The sequence below is a fragment of the Rhinopithecus roxellana genome, chromosome 7, assembly GCF_007565055.1.
Source record: "Rhinopithecus roxellana isolate Shanxi Qingling chromosome 7, ASM756505v1, whole genome shotgun sequence".
In the NCBI taxonomy this organism is placed as follows: domain Eukaryota; kingdom Metazoa; phylum Chordata; class Mammalia; order Primates; family Cercopithecidae; genus Rhinopithecus; species Rhinopithecus roxellana.
Genome location: NC_044555.1, coordinates 129,118,882 through 129,140,141, shown reverse-complemented (window position 1 = coordinate 129,140,141; position 21,260 = coordinate 129,118,882).

The window sequence follows — 21,260 nt, the reverse complement described above, 5'->3', positions numbered from 1 at the left end:
ACTAAGACAGCCAGCCAACCCCATCTCCAGAGATTCATTCAGCAGGTCTGGATGGGGCCTAAGGAATTGAATTTCTTTTTTTTTTTTGAGACGGAGTCTCACTCCGTTGCCCAGGCTGGAGTGCAGTGGCGGGATCTCAGTTTACTGCAAGCTCCTCCTCCCGGGTTCCCACCATTCTCCTGCCTCAGCCTCCTGAGTAGCTGGGACTACAGGCACCCGCCACCTCACCCGGCTAGTTTTTTGTATTTTTTGGTAGAGTCGAGGTTTCACCGTGTTAGCCAGGATGGTCTCGATCTCCTGACCTCGTGATCCGCCCGTCTCGGCCTCCCAAAGTGCTGGGACTACAGGCTTGAGGCTAGGAATTGCATTTCTTTATTTTTTTCTTCTTGAGATGGAATTTCGCTCTTGTCGCCCAAGCTGTAGTGCAGTGACCTCATCTCTCATTCACTGCAACCTCTGCCTCCCGGGTTCAAGTGATTCTGCCTCAGCTTCCTGAGTAGCTGGGATTACAGGCATGTGCCACCACGCTTGGCTAATTTTGTATTTTTAGTAGAGACGGAGTTTTACCATGTTGGTCAGGCCGGTCTCGAACTCCTGACCTCAAGTGATCCACCCATCTTGGCCTCCCAAAGTGCTGGGATTACAGGTGAGGAATTGCATTTCTAACCTTTTCCAAGGAGCTGGTGCTGTTGGTCAAGACACCATACTTGCAGAACCACTGCTGGAAAACAGCTAACGACCTCAGCTTCTAGGACAAACAAAGTTAACAAAGGAAGTTGTTTATTTTAAACTTCATAAAATTAAAATTACTCGAAGCAGGGACTGGCTTGCTTTCCAGTTCTATGTTTCATATTTTAATGTTAATCTTTAACATCATGTCTTTGGCAAATGAAGAAACAAGGCTTGTGGTAGTTTTACTGTCTGCCAACATGAACATTTCGTTCTCATCAAAAAGGTGCTGCCAAACTAAAAGATGGTATCAGTATGTGTCATTCTTATTTCCTGGTGCCATGGAATTTTCTAATTTTGAAACCCTTTTGATTTTTCCTCATAACATCAGTCCATTTTAATCAGTAAGAGGAACTCTCTCCGAATTGCATTTTAGTCTTGAGCTAGTTGCCTAAGGCTTGAATTTCCTCATTAGGCGAAATACAGTGATAACATTGGTCTACCTCAAGGATATGTGGGTTAAGTAAGTTCTCTTTGGTGGTGGCAGCTGGGGGGATGGATTTTAATTGTTAGTAATGAAGTGAAATCTTAATGAAAAGAGACTTAGGGTAGTAAATTCTGTCGTCCAGTATTAAGTATGTGTGTGTAATTTTTTAAAAGTGACTAATGCTTGAGGCAATTATACAAACATAAAGAACTACAGGTATTTCCTGTGCTGTCTAATGCTGACTACGTTGTTGGTGCCTAATCATAGTTAAGTTTGATGTGGCAGCAAAGAAAAGGGTCTCCCGCCCTTTAATAAAGTAGCTCAGTAAAAGAGGGGATTAAAGCTTATTTGTTGTAATCCTTAACACCACCAAACCTCCACTTTAATAATACAAGTTTATTGTCCTAGTGGTTCACTGGTGCTTTACCTAACGTGGCTAGTATGCAGACAGTTATTGCAGTTTCCACTTTTAATAGGCATGTGTGGAGGGGCTGTGTTCCTTAGGGTAGGCCACTCTGCCCGCTAGAGTGGATTCCCTCATCTAAAGTTAGGGCTGACCTTGATGATCCGAGGACCCTTTCTAGCTTCAAAAATTCTGATCCTATACTTGCTCAAGTTAGACTTATCCAACAATTCTTCAAATGTTTTGCATTGAAGTCATTTGTCTACAATACTTGGGAATGGGTTAAGTCATTAGTTATGGGCAAATTTAGTAATATCTACACACAGCATATATAGTTTACTCATTTTAAAATAATTACGATAAGTTTAGTAGAAGTACTGCTGGGTATAATTTCTATCTTTGATTCAGACGGTAGCTTAATATCCCATGGCTTTCCAAGGTCATCAGTATGGGCATTCATTCCCCTAGACAGAAGAGTCAATGTGGCACATGTATGAATGAGCGTAACATATGTTGACTTGGCATTTGCTTTTTTGGCAATTGTCAGTCACACTAGTTTTGAAACAAGGGACATATAGCAAAAAGGGGGAAGTTATGGTATAAAACTGTAGCTGAAAGAATCCCAACTTACAGATCAGAGTCCAGCTTTATTCTTTAGTAGTTGAGGAAACTGAGACCCAGGAAGAAATGACTTGCTCAAAGTTTGAGTAAATAAACAAATTAGGGACCAATATGATCAATGCCTGCTAGAAGTTTGGAGGCCTGGAGGAAGGCAAGTAACCCAGGCCAGGGATGGAGTGTGGCTGGGTCAGGAAGTACTTCCCAGAGGCAGTGTCAGGGTGTTGTGCCTGAGGGGTGTTAAGACAGGCAAAGAAGGGCTACGAAGGGTTTTTTAGGCAGAGCCCTTTTGCAAAAAGCAAGGGAAGGAAGACATCAGATGGGAGCTCTTCCAAAGAACAGCATTTAGTTCGGAATGTCTGGTGCATGTGAGAGGACAGGCGGCCCAGGGCCAGATCACAGAACCGTGTCCCGAATGGAAAGGGTAGTCACTTAACAATTTCAAGCAGTGAACCCCAAATTTACCATTTTAATAAGATCTTTCTGACGACAATGTAGAGTCTGACTGGGAGAGCACTGTCCTGGAAGCCAGTGAGGAGGCTATTTTACAGATGGGAGATGAGGATTTGCATCAGGACAGAGGCAGAGGGAGAAAGACAAGAGATAGATTTCTCCTACAAATACATGGGCACATTTAATACAATGCCAATCAACATCTCAAAGGGATGGTTTCCAAACCACCGTAATTCTAAAGTTCATATGTAAAAATAAACAGGGAAGAATAGTCAAGAAAATACTGGGAGGTGGAGCATGGCTGCTCACGCCTGTAATCTTAGTCCTTTGGGAAGCCAAGGCTAGAGGATTGTTTGAGCTCAGAAGACCAGACTGGACAACATAGCAAGACCCTGTCTCTAAAAAAATTGTTTTTTTTTTTTTGTTTTTTGTTTTTTGTTTTTTGTTTTTTGAGACGGAGTCTGGCTCTGTGGCCCAGGCTGGAGTGCGGTGGCCGGATCTCAGCTCACTGCAAGCTCCGCCTCCCAGGTTTACGCCATTCTCCTGCCTCCGCCTCCCAAGTAGCTGGGACTACAGGCGCCCGCCTCGTCGCCCGGCTAGTTTTTTGTATTCTTTAGTAGAGACGGGGTTTCACGGTGTTAGCCAGGATGGTCTAGATCTCCTGACCTTGTGATCCGCCCGTCTCGGCCTCCCAAAGTGCTGGGATTACAGGCTTGAGCCACCGCGCCCGGCCAAAAAAATTGTTTTTAATGAAAAAGAAAATACTAAGAAAAAAATCACAAAGAGGAACATGTATTAACGTTTATTAAAACTTATTATAAAGCAGCATTTAAAAAGTGACGCTAATGCAAAAAAAGTCTATTGTTGAGATTTCTGTTTTGATTGAAGTATATGTAAGTATTTAGATTATCATTAAGGAGCTATTCAAAATTGGTAAAAAAAAGATGGATTCGTCGATAAAATTTGCTGGAATATTTGGTTAGCTATCTTTGAAAACAAAAACAAAACAAACAAACAAACAAACAAACAAAAAAAAAACAGCTAGAGCTCTCCCACATCCCACACATCAAAATAATTCCAGATGGATAGAGGGTTGAATATAAACAACGAAACTGCACACTGCACGTTACATTATTCTCTTTACTTTTCTTTTTTTATAATTTTTATAACATTATAAAAAAGGATTAGACTATGAAAGATTAAGAAGAAAATAAGGTGAATATATGACCATGAAACTGGGAAAAGTGGTTTCAAACATAACATAGTGACAGAAACCACTGACAAAAATATTAGTTTGAACAATAAAACTTCACATCAAAAACTATCTTAAAATTAAAAAGCAAAAGACAAACTAAAAAATCATGGTGTCTAATGTAGGACACAGAATGGTAAATATCCTTTATTCATTCATCCATTTGGGAGATGTTTATTGAGCATCTGTTATGTACCAGGCACCCTCTTTTTTTCTTTTTTTTTTTTTATTTGAGTCTCACTCTGTCACCCAGGCTGGAATGCATTGGTGCGATCTTGGCTCCCTGCAACTTCTGCCTCTAGGGTGTTCAAGCGATTTTCTTGCTTCAGTCTCCTGAGTAGCTGGGACTACAGGTGCATGCCATCACATCCAGCTAAGTTTTGTATTTTTAGTAGAGATGGGCTTCGTCATGTTGGCGAGGCTGGTCTCGAACTCCTGACCTCAGGTGATCTGCCCACCTTGGCCTCCTGAAGTGCTGGGATTACAGGCATCAGCCACTGCACCCGGCCTCAGGCACTCTCTTAATGCTAGAGAATCAGTATGAACGAAGTCCCTGATCTCACAGATCTTATATTCTAATGAGAGAAAACAGATAATAAACAAAATGAATATTTAGCATGTCAGATGATAAGTGCTATGCAGAAAAATTAGGCAAGTGTATTTGTTTTCTAGGCCTGCCATAACAAAGTACCAGAAACTGGGTGCCTTTGAACAATAGAACTGTATTCTCTCACAGTTCCGGAGATGAGAAGTCTGAAATCAAGGTATCAGTAGGGCCATATTCCCTCTGAAAGCTCTAGAGGATGATTCTTCCTTGCCTCTTCCCCGTTCTGGTGGTTACTGTTGTCACATAGCAGTCTCCCTGTGTGTCTGTATGTGTCATTAGATTTAGGGCCTACCCTTACTCAGTGTTACCTCATCTTAACTGGATCCGAACTGCAAAGATCCTATTTCCAAATAAGTTCACATTTAAGATTACTGGGGGTTAAGATTTTGACATATCTTTGAAAGGCCACAACTCAACCCAGTTTCGCAAGGTAGGGAAATACTGCTGGGGTTGGTTGCTGTGTGAAAGTTTGATGATCAGGGAAGTTCTCGCGAATGAGGTGACATTTGAATAGATGGGAGAAATTAATGAAGAAATGAGATTTGTGAATATCGAACAGTAATTCTTCTTAATCTATAATAATAATAATAATAATAATAGCAGCTAACATTCACTGAGCACTTTCTATGTGCTCAGTGAACATACTTTCTATGTTTCAGCCACTATAATAATAAATGCTTTACAAATATTGTCTCATTATTTTCACAATCCATTCACAATCCAAAAAGATAGTACTATTCTGTAAGATTAATCTATTATTATTTCCACTTCAAAGATGAAGGAACTGAAGCTCAGGAAGGCTGAGTAATTTGTCCAACTTTGCACATCTAGCAAGCCAAAAACCAAGTCCACATCCTTCTGTCTCCAGAGCCTAGGCCAATAGAAAAATGGAGATAAAAGAAAAAAATTTCTTAGGGATACAGTTTCAAAAGTTCATGCTCAGTAATTATCAATTCAAATTAAAACAACAGAGAGTTATTTTGAATTTATCAACTTTACCATGGTCAAAATGATTGCAGTCTCATGCTTGTAATCCCAGCAAATTGGGCGGCTAAGGTGGGAGGATCACTTGAAACTAGGAGTTCAATACCAGCCAGGGCAAAATGGTGAGACCCCTGTCTCTATAAAAAATACAAGAATTAGCCAGGCATAGTTGTGTGCACCTGTAGTCCCTCCCATCTACTCAGGAGACTGAAGGGGGAGGGCTCACTTGAGCGCAGGAGTTTGAGGTTATAGTGAGCTGTGATCACGCCACTGCACTCCAGCCTGGGTGACCGAGTGATACCTTGTCTCGATATAATCTTGCTGATAGTTCATTTAATTAGAACGTGGTAGCATCTGGAATAACTTAACCCTCAAAGACCACACACTTTATCCTTACTCCTTTCTAGAATGAATCCCAAATTTCTGGCAAGCACAGATGAAATAATGGAGGAGAAACAGCAAGGTGGTGGTGATAGGTAGAGGGTTGTGGGAAGTGATGCGGGATAGTGGAGGTGATGGAGAGAGATGATAGATTCACATTGTACATGCAGGTACAAGTGGTCTTGGCTTTGAAGCTTTGGCAGTGAGAAGAGCAGAGAGTGCCCAGGACAGAATTTCATTTAAAGAGCTAAAGAATAGTTATTCAGCCAAGCTGAGGGTAGAAGAAAAAGCAGAAGAGAGAGGTGTCATAGGGCTCAATATTTGTTGAGTATCCCAATTTCATGTCATTTTCACTTAGAATTTTTTTTTTTTTGCATTGGAGGATACTTGGATATTTCTATACCTAAACAGTTTTATATCACTTATCTTCCATAGGAAAATATGAGGAAAATCTCTCCATGAGTTATAGTCACCATACTCAATGGTAATATTTTTTAACAAGACAAAGGAAAGTAAGCTAATGTTGGGAACCATAAAATTATTTCTGTTCATAGTGAAGGAGGAGCTCTTCCATATTATTCCAGTAATGCCTCTTGTTTGCCAAAAATTTGTCCAGCCCTAATTACTTTGATTATGTGCCAGGGCCTTTCTAATGTTTTAGGAGAACCAGGTTGCCAAACTGCATCTGTTTTACAGTGACTCCTGTTCCTTTTTTACTTTAAGTGATTTATGTAGAATTGTGCTTAAAGGGACAATCCTATTTAAACACTGTATTGTATATTTTAGAGGTCTATGATGGTTTCTCAACTGACTTGTCAGAAGCAATTATAATTACTATCTATCATATTGGCTTTTAAAGTATATAAAATTTGACTTTAGTACAGTCATTTGACAAAACCTTAAGCATCTCTAATTTGCTTAAATTGCTTTGGCCACCAAAGCAGGGATCTATTTCTATGAGCTGCTCGAAAGCATTGATTTGGGAAATAGCTGTTACAGCCATTGCTTCTAATTTATTTCAAGCATACCTCATGGTTTTCTGTATTGAATAATTTGAAAAAAACTATGGTTCAGCTTAATCCTAAGGATGTTATTTTAATTTTGACAGAGCTCTTAAATTTTCGGGTTAGGACTGACAGTATTGAGTATAGATGGAAATGAGTCTACCTGTTTTAGGGTGAAAACATATTTTCAACAATGTTTCAGAGACAAAATCTTAGGTATGTTTAGGGGCTGATTTATGTTACACCATGGTTGATTTGGACAAAATTCAAGTTAGAGATTTATAATCTTTCATATGAATAATTGGAAGCAGTACTTGAATAAATAGTAATTCTTTCTTGATCATGAAAAATATCTTAAACAGAAACCAAGAATATTGCTTTTGCTTCATTAAATTGAGCAGCTTTCACTTCCTTTCCCCCTGGCCGAACAGTGTGATCCTCCTCACATGTCAGACCTTAGCTGAAGCATGGCTTAAACTTTTACTTGTAGGTACATTATTAACAATAAAAACTTAAAAAAGAGTTTGGCTACCTCAGTACTCTCTCTCTCTCTCACTCTGTGTGTGTGTGTGTGTGTGTGCAGCATTGTGCTTTTAAAATGTGGTCAGATGAGGTTCTACCAAGTGACCTTAGGGACTGGTCTGTCATAATGATAATCTCTATCTTTGCTTTTAGTATAGATTATTTAGAATACTGAATGTCAATCACAAATGATCACATTATTCTTGACAAAATCAGCATCATTCTTTCTATTAATTTGCACTTGCACGTGCGTGTGTGTGCATGTGCGTGTCTTGTGATAGGATAACCAGTCAGTAGGGGTTTTAGTTCTGCTGAATTGCCTTTTTAATCATCACCCCAGGCAACCACTGGTCTAAGCAGGAAAATAGTGGCAAAAGAATCCATAGCCTTGAGTTCTGGTCTGAGCTTGCTAGCAACGTTGTTATGTGACCTTGAATGTAAAAATTAAACTCTGCTAGTTCCTCACCTGTAAGTGGAGAGAACCACAGCATCCATTCCCTATCAAAGGTCTGTTTCCTTATTCCACCCTAAGGAGAAATCAAGGTGCCATTTCCTTGGGTAGTACAAAGACCCAGCAGTGGATATCTCCCATAACGATTTTGCTGAAGGTTGAGTCAGTGATAGGGAAATCTAGCTGATAACAATTTGGAAAATTGCAGGACATTAATCTGCTGCTTTGTTAGCTGATTATTTTAAGGGAAGGCTAAGCTAGATTTGATGATGGGCAGGCCATATAAATTGGAGGCAACTAGGTTCAATTCTAAAGTGTGTGTAGTTTTTTGCTAATTTTGAAATGACTTGATTTGTCCTTTAAATTACCAACTTATTGAACTGATTAAGTAGGTAAATAGCTACCAAACCAGATTGTGTGACCTTAAGCAAATTTCAGGCTGGAGAACACCAACTGCTCCAGCTAGAAGGGGAAATGTATTCACATTTGTAGACTGTTTACTGTGTGTTGGATGTTTGCACATGTCAGCTCACTGGAGCATCACAAGGATTCTGGGAGGTAGGAGGTATGCCCACTGAAGCTCACAACAGTCACCTATTATAATTTTTTAAAAATTTACTGTAATTTGGCCAAGGTCACAAATCTAGTTTAAAAAAATTGGCTTAAATGACACTTCTTTAGAAAAACTCTGATCACCCTGTGGAAAATAGTGCCCCTCAACACATACATACCATTTCTATTATAGTGTTTACTGTGTCACTTATTCCAACTTATAATTACTTGTTTAGTTGTCTTTTGCCTGTTTTTCCAACTAGAATGTAAGCTTCATAAGGGCAGGTACTACCCCAATATCAGTCTTGTTCACCTCTGTGTTCCTAGTGTCTAAGTGACTGGCACATAATAGACACTCCATAAATATTCCCCCCGCCTTTTTTAAATTTTTTTTTTGTGTGTGTGTGGCAGAGTCTCACTCCATCACACAAGCTGGAGTGCAGTGACGTGATCTCAGCTCACTGCATTCTCCGCTTTTGTAATCTTGGTAGAGACAGGGTTTCACCACGTTGGCCAGGCTGGTCTCGAACTCCTGAGCTCAAGAGATCCACCTGCCTCGGCCTCCCAAAGTGCTGGGATTATAGGCGTGAGCCACTGCTTCAGGCCCATAAATATTCCTTTAGTGAATGAATGAATGAATGAATGAATGAATAAGAAAGTTTGTCTGGGCAGGGCACGGTGGCTCATGCGTGTAATCCTAGCATTTTGGGAAGCTGAGGCAGGAGGATCACTTTAGCTCAGGAGTTGGAGATCAGCCTGGGCAACATAGGGAGATCTCATCTCTACAAAAAATTTAAAAAATGAAGGGGGAGGATTGCTTGAGCCTGGGAGGTTGAGGGTGCAATGAGCCATGATCACACCACTGCATTCTCGCCTGGGTGACAGAGTGATACCCTGCCACACACAGAGAAAAAGAAAGTTTGCCTGACACAAAACACTTTTTTCTTCTGACTAAACAACATTGACTCACATGTTGATAGAAGGAAAAGCTGAAACTCAGAGATGTTAAATGACTTGCCCAGGAGGCCTGATGTAGGTCAGACCACAAAGGTTTGTGGACCTGTATTTATGGAGATTCACGGTGGGCCCAAGTTTCTTGTACCTTGGTTTACTGTAGAACCATAACATAAACAGCACGAAGGATCTGGGATCAAGGATACAAATGAAGGAGTGGATTCAATCTCCAGTGACTTACTAGCTCCCTGCAAAGATCTGGTGGATTAGGCAGTCCTCCAGTGGTGAGAAACCTGCCAAGTAGGAAGATCCTTGACTTAACTACCTTCTGAAACATTACACTGGGAGCAGCCACATCCTTCTACAGTGGGCTACTCATCACAGCAGACAATTCTTTGTTGCACTAGGGTCCCATGCTGAGAGTTTCTATTTTTCATCTGGCTTTCCATATGACACAATTGGTAAGTGGCAGAGCAAATTCAGCTCTCCTGGCTAAAAGCCAGGCTCATTTCAGAATGCATACTGATACAGTTTGCTATTACTGCCCAGCATAGTAGGATATGATGTGATAATTATCTGGGAAATGCCCATGTAGGAGAAGGAGAGGGTCAAGTTTTGGGGCTACAAGGATAGAGTCAGAATCATGAGGTTATGGTCCAGAAATGGCCTGCAGTGGGGGAAAGTGTGTGACCTTAGTCAATTTACTTAATCTTTCTGTGACTCAGTCTCCTTATCTGTAAAATAAGAGTAAGAAGTGTGTCAAGGCTGGGTGTGTTGGGTCACGCCTGTAATCTCGGCCCTTTGGGAAGCTGAGACAGGAGGATCACTTGAGACCAGGAGTTCAAGACCAGCCTAGGCAACATGGTGAAATCCCATCTCTACAAAAATTACAAAAATTAGCTAGGTGTGGTGACACGTGCTTGTGGTCCCAGCTACTCAGGAGGCTGAAGTAGGAAAATTGCTTGAGCCCAGGAGGCTGAGGCTGCAGCAAGCTGTGATAGCACCACTGCACTCCAGCCTGGGCAACAGAGTGAGACACTGTCCTCCTGGCCCCCCAAAGAAGTGTTTTATGAGGACTAAATGAAGTAATATCTGTAAAGCACTTAAAATAGTGTCTAACACATAGTAAGTGCCATATTAGCGCTAGCTAAATAAAATATGTACAAATAAAAATAAAGGTGCAGAGGAAGAGTTTTATATAGGGCAGCTTGAGCCATCTCAATGACTTCATCATTTTAGGTCCCAAATTGGGATTTTTTTTTCCCCTCAGTAGCAGTGTATCTCTGATTTTATCATTTTCTCCATAGGTTTTCAAAATTGACTTTATAGAAACATACTTTATATCCAGCTTTATTAAAACAAGTGATTTCTCCTGACTCTCACACAAGAAAGGTTCAAAGAAGCTGGGAGAGCCCAGGGGTTAAATACCAGAACATCCTGAGAGAGAACAGAGGAAAGTGGGAATGATATATTTCAACAGGTGTTTGATGATGGAAACTCATTAAACTATATGAATGTGTGAAAATAATACCCTGCACTTGTATGGTACTTTTCACTTTTCCCCACAAAGTCCTTTCATGTCTAGTATTTTATACATTCTCATAATATCTGTATGTGGTAGGGAGAGTAGGTATTCTGATTTGACATATATAGAGAGAATACAGAGATAATAAATAAATATATAATCATCTAAATAAAATATAAAATTACAATATAATTATCTATAATATTATAACATATTTATATATTATTTCATTTATATAATGTGTAAAATATATTTATATAAATATTTTATATTATCATCATATAATAATATTATTTTACATTATAATAATAGAATTATAGTATATAATATAAATATAAATATTTACATTTATGAAAAATAATATATAGATATAATATATATTATTTTATATATAAATATTTTATAGGAATATATCTTATATAATATATATAATATTCTATAGGAATATCTCTAAACTTGATCAAGTTGTCACGGAAATGAAATGAAATGAAGCTTGTAAAATAGGATCCCAGTAAATCAGAAGATCAAGTATGATGTGGGGAAGAAAATGAGTTTGTGTTTGACTTGCAGTGCCTATGGGATATCCAAGTAGAGATATCTAGTATGGCAACAGAGCCCTGGACATACTAATATTTAAAGGATAATTAAAGAAAGAGGGTCCAACAAAGAAGACTGTAAATGAGTGACCACAAAGATAGGAAAAGGACAAGAAGAGTGATGTCACGGAAATCACTGCTGAACTTCTTAGCACCACAGCCTCACAGTAAGTTGACTTCAATTCTGTCAATTTCAGCATCTATCTTACCATTTCCCAACTCACTTGTCCCTTTCTGGATACCAATAGCCCCCTTTTCTCTGCTCCTGCACTTGAGTGGCTGCACGCTGCCAGAGAACATGACACAACCAAGTGGGAACTGATGTCACCATGGTCTCAGAGGAACCCAAAATGCCACTCTTTTACTGTCCACATCCTAATTTTCCCAAGTTTCTAATAACAGTGGTTTGGGAGAGCAGCTGAATTTTCCTGTAACCTCTAAGAAGGGCACGTAAGTGATCTGAGAGTGGAAGCTGGTAGATCTGAAGAAGTCTGCCCCTCATGATTGTATGCATTTAGGGCATGGCTGTAAGGCTGGAAATAAGATGAGCATCTTTTTATCTCAGTGCAGCACTGTCGAGGAGTAACGCTGGCTAAGCCCTGATGGAAGAATACACTCAGAGTCAGAGGCTGATTTACCTTGAAGCTAATGAAGTTTCAGCTTCAGGGCCCCTCATTTGTACAAATGAATTACAAGGCTTTCTACTTAAATTTGTATTCCTAATTGTGTATTATTTTTCTTTAAAAGGTTCTCTAAGTTGCATAAATCGAGCCGCATCAAACCTGGATCAACCTCTGATCTAAGTGTTACCAGCTCGAATAGCTGCTTCCCACTGCTGCCATGGGGCGGTGTAAGCCTGCTGGAACTGAGATACCACTCTGGGAGGAAGGAGGATGACAGAAAAATCCTGAACTCACTATGTTTGTTTATTTATTTAAGTGAAATTTCATTTTTAAATAGGTAACATATGTGGATGGTAGATCATCTACAGTTCAGTAGATACCAAAGAGCATACAGTGAAAATCAAGTCTACATCTTACTACTCTATCCCTTCCCAGGATACATCTGCTTGTTACCTCTTGTATATCCTTTCAGAGATATAATACATATATGATAATATATAATATATAAATGCGTATATATCCATTTATATTAATAAATATAATAGATGTATATATTAATTAACACAATTAGTGTATTTATATATAATATGCATTATGTATATTATGTATATTATAATTATATATTAATATATAATAATGCATGTATACTATGTATGCATTTATAATATATAATATATAAGTACATATATTACAAATACATACATACTATGTGTGCATTTATATATTAATATATAAATAAATTAAAATATATATAATATAAAATTAAAATATAATATCTTAATATCCATTGATATATAAATGCATATATATGCAAACTTGTAGGTCCTTTGTTTTGCTGCTTCTTTTTTACACAAATTATAACATGCTATACCCCATGTTCACCTTGTGGGTGTTTTGTTTCATTTACAAGGTGTTTTGGAGCTCATTCTGTATCAGTCCAAAAAGGGCTACCTCATTCTTTTTAAACAGTTATAGTGTGTCCCATTGTGAAGATGGACCATAATTTATTACATCAACCCCCATGATAGACATTTAGATTTTTTCACTCTATTGCTATCATTAGCACTAACTAATGATTAGTGTTAACTCATTAGCACTAACTAACTAATATTGACTTAATTGAAATCTGATTATGGCTTCAGACAGAGGCTAAACTCTTATTGAAATAATAAAGTCCCATTTTGTGCACAACTGAACACAAATTGTACTTTAAAATTGTACTTTCTATAATACCTACCTTAAAGTATTGTAAGGATTAGATTAGGTAGTATTTATAACAAATTTAGTACATAGAATGTGCTCAACAAGTGTCACTTCTTGTCCTTTTCCTTAGAGCTCACAGAATGAGATGTCTCTGTTCCTATCTGAAGCAAATCCCTCTATCTGTGTCCCATGTCTCTGTCCCTCCCATGCCCTCATTAACTTTCGTCTGTCAGCTGGGTCTTCTATTTCCCTTTTGTAAAAACAAACATAAATACTTTTTGATTGATACGTAATAATTGTACATATTTAAGGGGTCTATGTGATATTTTGACATATGCATACAATGTGTAATGATCAAATGAGGGTATTTAGGATATCCATGACCTCAAACATTTATCATTTATTTGTGTTGGGAACATTCCAAATCTCGCTTTCTACTGATTCCTTCTAGCTATAAATATGACCTTACCTTCCCTATCCTAAATAAAACTACCCTTTGCATTTCTCAGAACTGGATTCTGCTATGAGTAACAGAAAAACCTGATTTAACAGTGGCTTAAACAAAATAGAAGTGTTTTTCTCATGCAGAAGTCCTGAAGTGGGCAATCCCAGGCTTATGCGGCAGTTGTACAGTTATCAGGGACTCAGGCTTCTTCCAGCTTTTTGCTCTGCTGTCTCCAGAGTGTGCCTTCCTCAACCAGGCTCCAAGATGAAGTGCGAACCATTGTATCCATTTTTCATGCAGCAAAATGTTATGACACAACATTTTTGCTTACACCCCATTGGCCACACAGCGCTGCAAAAGAAAGGAAATGCAGTCCACTGTAACCCAGATGATCACAAGTCAGCTTAAAAAAATCGGTCTTCTACAAAGGAGAGAATGAGTATTGGGTTAGGCAACTACCAATTTCTGTTATGCCTTCCTTTAATCTTTTTTTTTTTTTTTTTGAGAAGGGGTCTCACTCTGTCACCTAGACAGAGTGCAGTGGCATGATCAGAGCTCACTGCAGTCTTAACCTCCTGGGCTCAAGCAATCCTCCCACCTTAGCCTTCCAGAGTAGCTGGGACCATAGGTGTGCACCACCATGCCTGATTAACATTTTAAAAAATGTTTTGTAGAGATAGGGTCTCACTATGTTGCCCAGGCTGGTCTCAAACTCCTGGCCTCAAGCAGTCCTTCCACCTTGGTCTCCCAAAATGCTGGGATTATGGGCATGAGCCACCATTCCCGGCCTTTCCCTTAACTCTTCTCCCTTTTCTTTCGTTTCCTTCATAGCCAAACTTCTCAGAAGTGTAGTCTACACTCACCTTCTTCATTTCCTCCCCTTTTGTTTATTTTTTATCCCATTGGAAACCAGGCTTTCTCCTAAACTTGCTTTCTCAAGGTCACCATTTGTTTATAAGTCAATTAATTAATAGCTTATTCAATATACCTTTACTGAATGCATAGTATGCATCAGGCATTGGGATAAATATTGATGATGTAGAGATAAATAAATTGCAGCTGTTCTTGCCCTACAGAAGCTCATGATTTTTTTGAGGGAAACAGAAAATAAAATGAATGTTTAAAATATAGAGTAGTAAGTGACATGACAGGGAAGGCATAAGAGCATCTGAAAGCACAGGAGTAGGTGGTAATGTGGAATTGAAGAAAATTTTAGAAAATGATGCTTGAAGGCCCAGGGCAGTGGCTCACGCCTGTAATCCCAGCACTTTGGGAGGCCAAGGCGAATGAACTGCTTGAGGCCAGGAGTTCGAGATCAGCCTGGCCAACATGGGGAAACCCTATCTCTACTAAAAATACAAAATTAGCCAGGAGTGGGGGTGCATGCCTGTAATCCCAGCTACTCGGGAGGCCGAGGCAGGAGAATTGCTTGAATCAGGGAGGCAGAGGCTGCAGTGACCCGAGATCAAGCCACTGCCTTCCAGCCTGGGCCACAGAGTGAGACACTGTCCCCCCCAAAAAAAAAGAAGAAGAAAGAGAGAGAGAGAGAAAGGAAGGAAGGAAGGAAGGAAGGAAGGAAGGAAGGAAGGAAGGAAGGAAGGAAGGAAAAATGATGCTTGAGCTTCTTTCTAAAGATAAGCAATAGTAAGCCAAGTAGATAAGGAAATAAAGGACTCCTTGGAAGGGAGAGTATATTCTGGGAATTGCAGGTAGACTGAAATATTTAGGTTAGTGCAATAGTAATCGTAGTTTTTGCCATTGTTTTTAATGGCCAAACTGCAATTACTTTTGCACCAACCTAATAACTAGAGTGAGGATTTTTGTAGGAGTCAGGGTGAAGAGGAGTTAGGCAAGGGAGAGATTATAAAGGCCTTGACATATGTAATGCCTGCAAGCTCAGCAGGCTTTGTGCACCTGTCCATGGAGTTTTAACTTTATTGGAAGTATAAGGAGTAACATGGAAAGGTTGTAAACAAGAGAAGGACATGGTCAGATTTGTGTTTGGATAGGTCGCTTTCACTGCTGGGTAGAGGATGGAGAGTGAGGCAGAAGGGGAAGCACAGAGATCAGTTAAGACTGTACAGCTATAGTCCAAGGGAGAGATGATCGTGGCCTGGACTAAGATGGAGAGAATTTGAGGAGTTTGAAAGACATTTAGGGGTGATAAGGGTAGCACGTGGTTACCTGTGCAAGTAAAGGAGGGGTCAAGAATGATTTTTTGCTTGGGCAAGTGGGTTCACAGTGGTGCCAACCCTGAGTGGTGGAACACTGTAAGAGTAGCAGTTGGTATGGTGAAACAATTAAGAATTCCACTTTGGTTATGTTAAGTTTGAGATCACTGTTAGACAAATAAGCAGAGGACTCAAGTAGGCAGTCACTTAGAGAAGTCTAGGGCTAGCAATATGTAAATATATGGTTAGAGATATAAATTTGGGCATCCCTAATATCTAGAAATTGAGCCTTGGTCATTCATGAGACCTCCTTTAAAAGAATACAGACTAACAATAGAAGAGGATTTATGATCAAGTCTTCAGGGTCTTCAACATTTATGGTTTGATAGAAGATGACGCTGAGGAGGAGCAGCCAGAGAAGTGGGAGAAAACAAGGAAACTGTAGTTTCGCGGAGGCCAAGAGGAAGAGGCCAAGGAAAGTGACTTTCAAGAAGGAGAAAGTGGTTTTCTGCCTTGTGTGTATAAGTGTGTATAAGATGATGACTAAAATCATGTCTATTAGACCCGAGGACATTTAAATCACTTGTGACCCTAATGAGAGTTTTTTTTTTTAATTTTTTTTTTTGAGATGGAGTCTTGCTCTTGTCGCCCAGGCTGGAGTACAATGACATGATCCCGGCTCACTGCATCCTCTACCTCCCAGGTTCAAGCGCTTCTCCCACTTCAGCCTCCTGAGTAGCTGGGATTTCAGGCACCTGCCACCATGCCTGGCTAATTTTTGTATTTTTGGTAGAGATGAGGTTTCACCATATGGTCCAGGCTGGTCTCGAACTCCTGACCTCAGATGATCTGCCCGTCTTGGTCTCCCAAAGTGCTGGGATTACAGGTATGAGCCACTGCACCCAGCCGAGAGATGTTTTGGTGGAGTTATGGGAACAAAAGCTCTATTAGAGTGAGTGGAAGGTGAAAAATAAAGACTTTCAGTATAGATAAAACTTTTCAGAAATTTGATTTATGATCAAAAGAATAGAGCTAGAGTAGCAGTAGGAAAGGAATGGAAGGCACTATGGTTAGGATATGGTTTGTTTGTCCCCACCAAATCTTATGTTGAAATTTGATCCCTGGTATCGCTGTGTTAGGAGGTAGGGGCTAGTGGGAGGTGTCTGGGTCATGGGGCAAATCCCTCATGAATTGCCTGATGCCCTTCTCGAGGTAGTGAGTGAGTTCTCACTCTGGCTAGATGGAATTAGTTCTGGAGGGAATGGATTAATTAGTTCCACTGAGAGAGAAAGTTGTGAGAAAGCAAGATTCCTTCTCCTGTTTAGCCCCCTCTTCCCATGTGCCCGCTTCCCCACTGATCTTCTCCACCATGTTTTGGCACAGTACAAAAACCCTTACCAGAAGCTGAGCAAGCACCATGCTTCTTCTACAGCCTACAGAACCATGAGCTAAATAAACCTCTTTAAAAAAATAAATTACCCAGCCTTAGGTATTCTATTATAGCAACACTAAACTAAGACAGAAGAATTCAGTTGAAAGATAGCTACTGAATATATTTAGAAAGAAAAGACAGCTGATGGTATAAGCTTCCTGAGAAAGCAAGAGGGAGGGGTGAGATCAGTGGTTCTCAAGCATGGTCCCTGGACTGGTAGCATCACCATTACCTGGAATTGGTTAGAAATATAAATTCTCAGGTATCACTTCAGACTCACTGAATCAAAAACTCTGGCAGTGTGGCCTAGAGTAAATTGTGTTTTAAAAAGACTTCCAGGGGATTCAGATGTACACTCAAGTTCAAGAGCCACTGTGCCATGGACAAAAAGAAGGATATCTCCTTACTGTACCAGGAGAGAAAGAGTATAGATACGGATAGATGTATTCATGTGGTATGGGGAAATTCATCCATCCATCCATCCATCCATCCTACAAATATTTATTAATTACCTAATATGCACCAGGCATCAAGGATACAGACCAATAAATTCCTAACCTTATGGAATTTACATTTTAGTGGGTGGAGATACAATAAACAAACAGATTTGTAAAAATCTATTATAATAAGGACGTTGGATTTTATCCTGAGTGAGCAGGGAAGTAACTATGAGAATGTAAGCGCTATGAAAGCAGGAATTTTTATCTGTTTTGTTCACTGCTGTGTCTCCAGAGCCTAGTGTAGTGCCTCGATTATGTTTATCAAATGAAAAAAAATTGAGGATTTTTTTTAGCTGAAGAGTGACATGACTTGATTTATATTTTAAAAAGGATTACTATGTTGAGAATAGAGATTTGGGGTCAACAGTGGAAGCATGACACCAGTTACAGAGGCTACTCTAAAATTCCAAGCTAGAATTGATCATGGTTTGCTACAGGGTTGTAGTGGTTGAGATGGTAAGAAGTGGTCATATTCAGAGTATTTTAAAAGTAGAACCAACAGGGTTTGCTGACATACCAGATTTAGGGTAGGAGAGAAAGAGCAGAGTCAAGGATGATCTAAGGGTTTAGGCCTGTGTATCTGGAAGGTTGCCACTGACCGGGAGAGGAAGGACTATGGGCGAGACAGCAGTGTATATTGTGTGGGGAGGATCAGGAGCAGAAGTAGATTTAGGTTAAAGCTAATGAAGCTTAGGTTTCAAGGCTTCTCATTTGCTTAGGATCTAACAATATGTTAATGAATTATTTTTGAGTTTTTTTTTTTCCTAAAGAGTGATCCCCAAATTGTATAAGTTTCATGACCCAAACATTTGAATCTGCCCCTGATTAGAAGTTCCATTTTGGACATGTTAAGTTTGACATGTCTATTAGACACTTGTTATGGACTGAATTATTGTTCCTCTAAACTGTATATGTTGAAGCTCTAATTCCCAATGTGACTATATTTGGAGATAGGGCCTTTCAGGAGGTGATTAAAGTTAAATGAGGTCATAAGGGTGGGGCCCTAATTTGACTGACTGGTGTTCTTACGGAGTCTCACTCTGTCACCCAGGCTGGAGTGCAGTGGTGTGATCTCGGCTCACCGCAACTTCCGTCTCCTGGGTTCAAGCGATTCTCCTTCCTCAGCCTCCTGAGTAGCTGGCATTACAGGTATGTGCCACAACCCCCAGCTAATTTTTGTATTTTTGGTAGAGGTGGGGTTTCATCATGTTGGCCAAGCTTGTCTTGAACTCCTGACCTCAGGTGATCCGCCCACCTTGGCCTCCCAAAGTGCTGGGATTACAGGCCTGAGCCACCGCACTCGGCCTGGACTGGCGTTCTTATAAGAGGAGACACCAGAGAGCTTGCTGTCTCTCCATATGCACACACAAGAAAGGCCATGTGAGAACACACTGAGAAGGTGGCCTCGCCTGTCACCAACCCTGAAGGTATCTTGATCTTGGACTTCCAACCTCCAGAACTGTGAGAAAACAACTGTCTGTTGTTTAAGCCAATCTGTCTGTGGAGCTATGTAGTGGGCAGAAAAATACGAGCCTGAAGCTCAGGAGAGAGGTCTGGGCTGAAGATAAAAATTTGGGGGTCGTTAGTATATAAACGGTAGTTAAAGCCATGAAACTGAATGCAATAATCAAGGGAGTGAGGGTAGAGTTGAGAAGAGGTCCAAGGACAGAGCCATGGGGCACGCCAATATTAAAGGTAGGATTGATGATGAGGAGCTGATGCAGGGCAGGTGAGCTCCAAAGTAGAGCTTAGCCAGTGAAGGTTCTTGGCTTTTCCCAGTAAAGGATTCAAGGGCAAGCAGGAGATAGAAGAAAACAGCTTTATTGAAGACACGGTGTTACAGCTCCAGCGGTATTACAGCTCCGTGACTGCTCCTGCAGAGCAGGGCTACTCTGTAGGCAGAGAGTAGCAGCTCAGGTCAGTTTTGCAGTCATATTTATACCCACTTTTAATTGCATGCAGATTAATGGGTGGTTTATGCAGAAATTTCTAGGGAAGGGGTAGTAACTTTGGGGTGATTGCCATGGACAGGGGAAGTAACTCCTGGGTGTTGCCATGGCAATGGTAAATTGACGTCACACAGTGGTAGGTGTGTCTGATTGAAAGCTGCTTTCCACTTGGCCCTGTTTTAGCTAGTCCTCAATCTGGTCCAGTGTCCAAGCCCCGCCTGTGGAGTAGAGTCCTGACGCTGGAGTAGAGTTCTGAAGTCCTACTTCAGAACCAGCAATGGAGAGTGGAGAGCAGCAGCCACTAACGGAAGAGGGAAACCAAGAGACTGTGGCATCCTAGAAACCATGGGAAGAAAGGACAACAAGGAGAAGGGAGTGACTGTGTCAAATGCTGCTGATAGGTCCAGAAAGATGAGGACAGAACATACTGCCTATTAGGTTTTGCAACATTAAATGACTGTTTTGCATCTGATGGCTTCGGTTTTCTCTGTGAAGTAGGAGGCATGGTCATCTGTTGAGGTATGGGGTGGGGTAGAGATAGTTGGGGAGTTGGCAGAGTGGGAGATTTAGGGAGAATGAAGAAAGTTTGAAAACATTGTTGGGGAAAGTGAAAGTGCAAGTCAATCAGAGAAAAGAATCAAGATTGCTGGACGGTATGGAAAGCCTATTTGACATGTAGCAAAGGCAGTTGTATTCACAGCTGCAGCTGAGAAGACTGTTAAGGGTTAATAAAGTGCGTGCGTGCGTGTGTGTGTGTGTGTTTTAATTTAAAAATAAGAACAGCAGATCTTTGTTTAGGGCCTCAAAGACAGTTTCAAGATAAGAAAAAACAGGATGCTGACAGTCCAGGAGAGGCCACTTGGACCTCAGGGGAGTGTCATGTAGCAATGTCCAGCTGTAAGAAATCACATAGCCAGAGATTGCTGAACAAGCTTTTATCCCCGCACAAAGAGCTGCCCCTGAAGCAGTTTGACACTGGGCTGCACCAGGTGACATTTGTTGTCCTGATGTTGCTTTCCATTTCCTGGCTGGCCTCAAGGAGCATGTATACATATGTCTTGCATATTGCAAGGGGGATCTGGAATGAGACCCAGATGGTTGTGTTCTGATGGGCTCACTAATGCGTTCTTTGCCTTTCTGAGGATAATAGTGACAATAACATTTAATACTTTATGAGTCCGGCTCTAAGTGCTATACATGTCCACTTACTGAATGTCTCGCACAGCTCTGTGTGGTAGACACTATTGTTACTGAGGCTCAGAGAGGTTAAATAACATGCTTTGAGCATACCAGTAGGAAGTGGTGGAGCCAGAATTCAGACACAGGCAGACTGACCAGCAGGGTATAAAACATAGCAAATGTTTACCGTGTATATGCCAGGCAATGCACTAAGCACTTTACATGGATTATCTCATTTCATCCTCACTACAACCCATTAAGGTTGACACCATTACTAATCCCATTTTACTAATGAGGCTA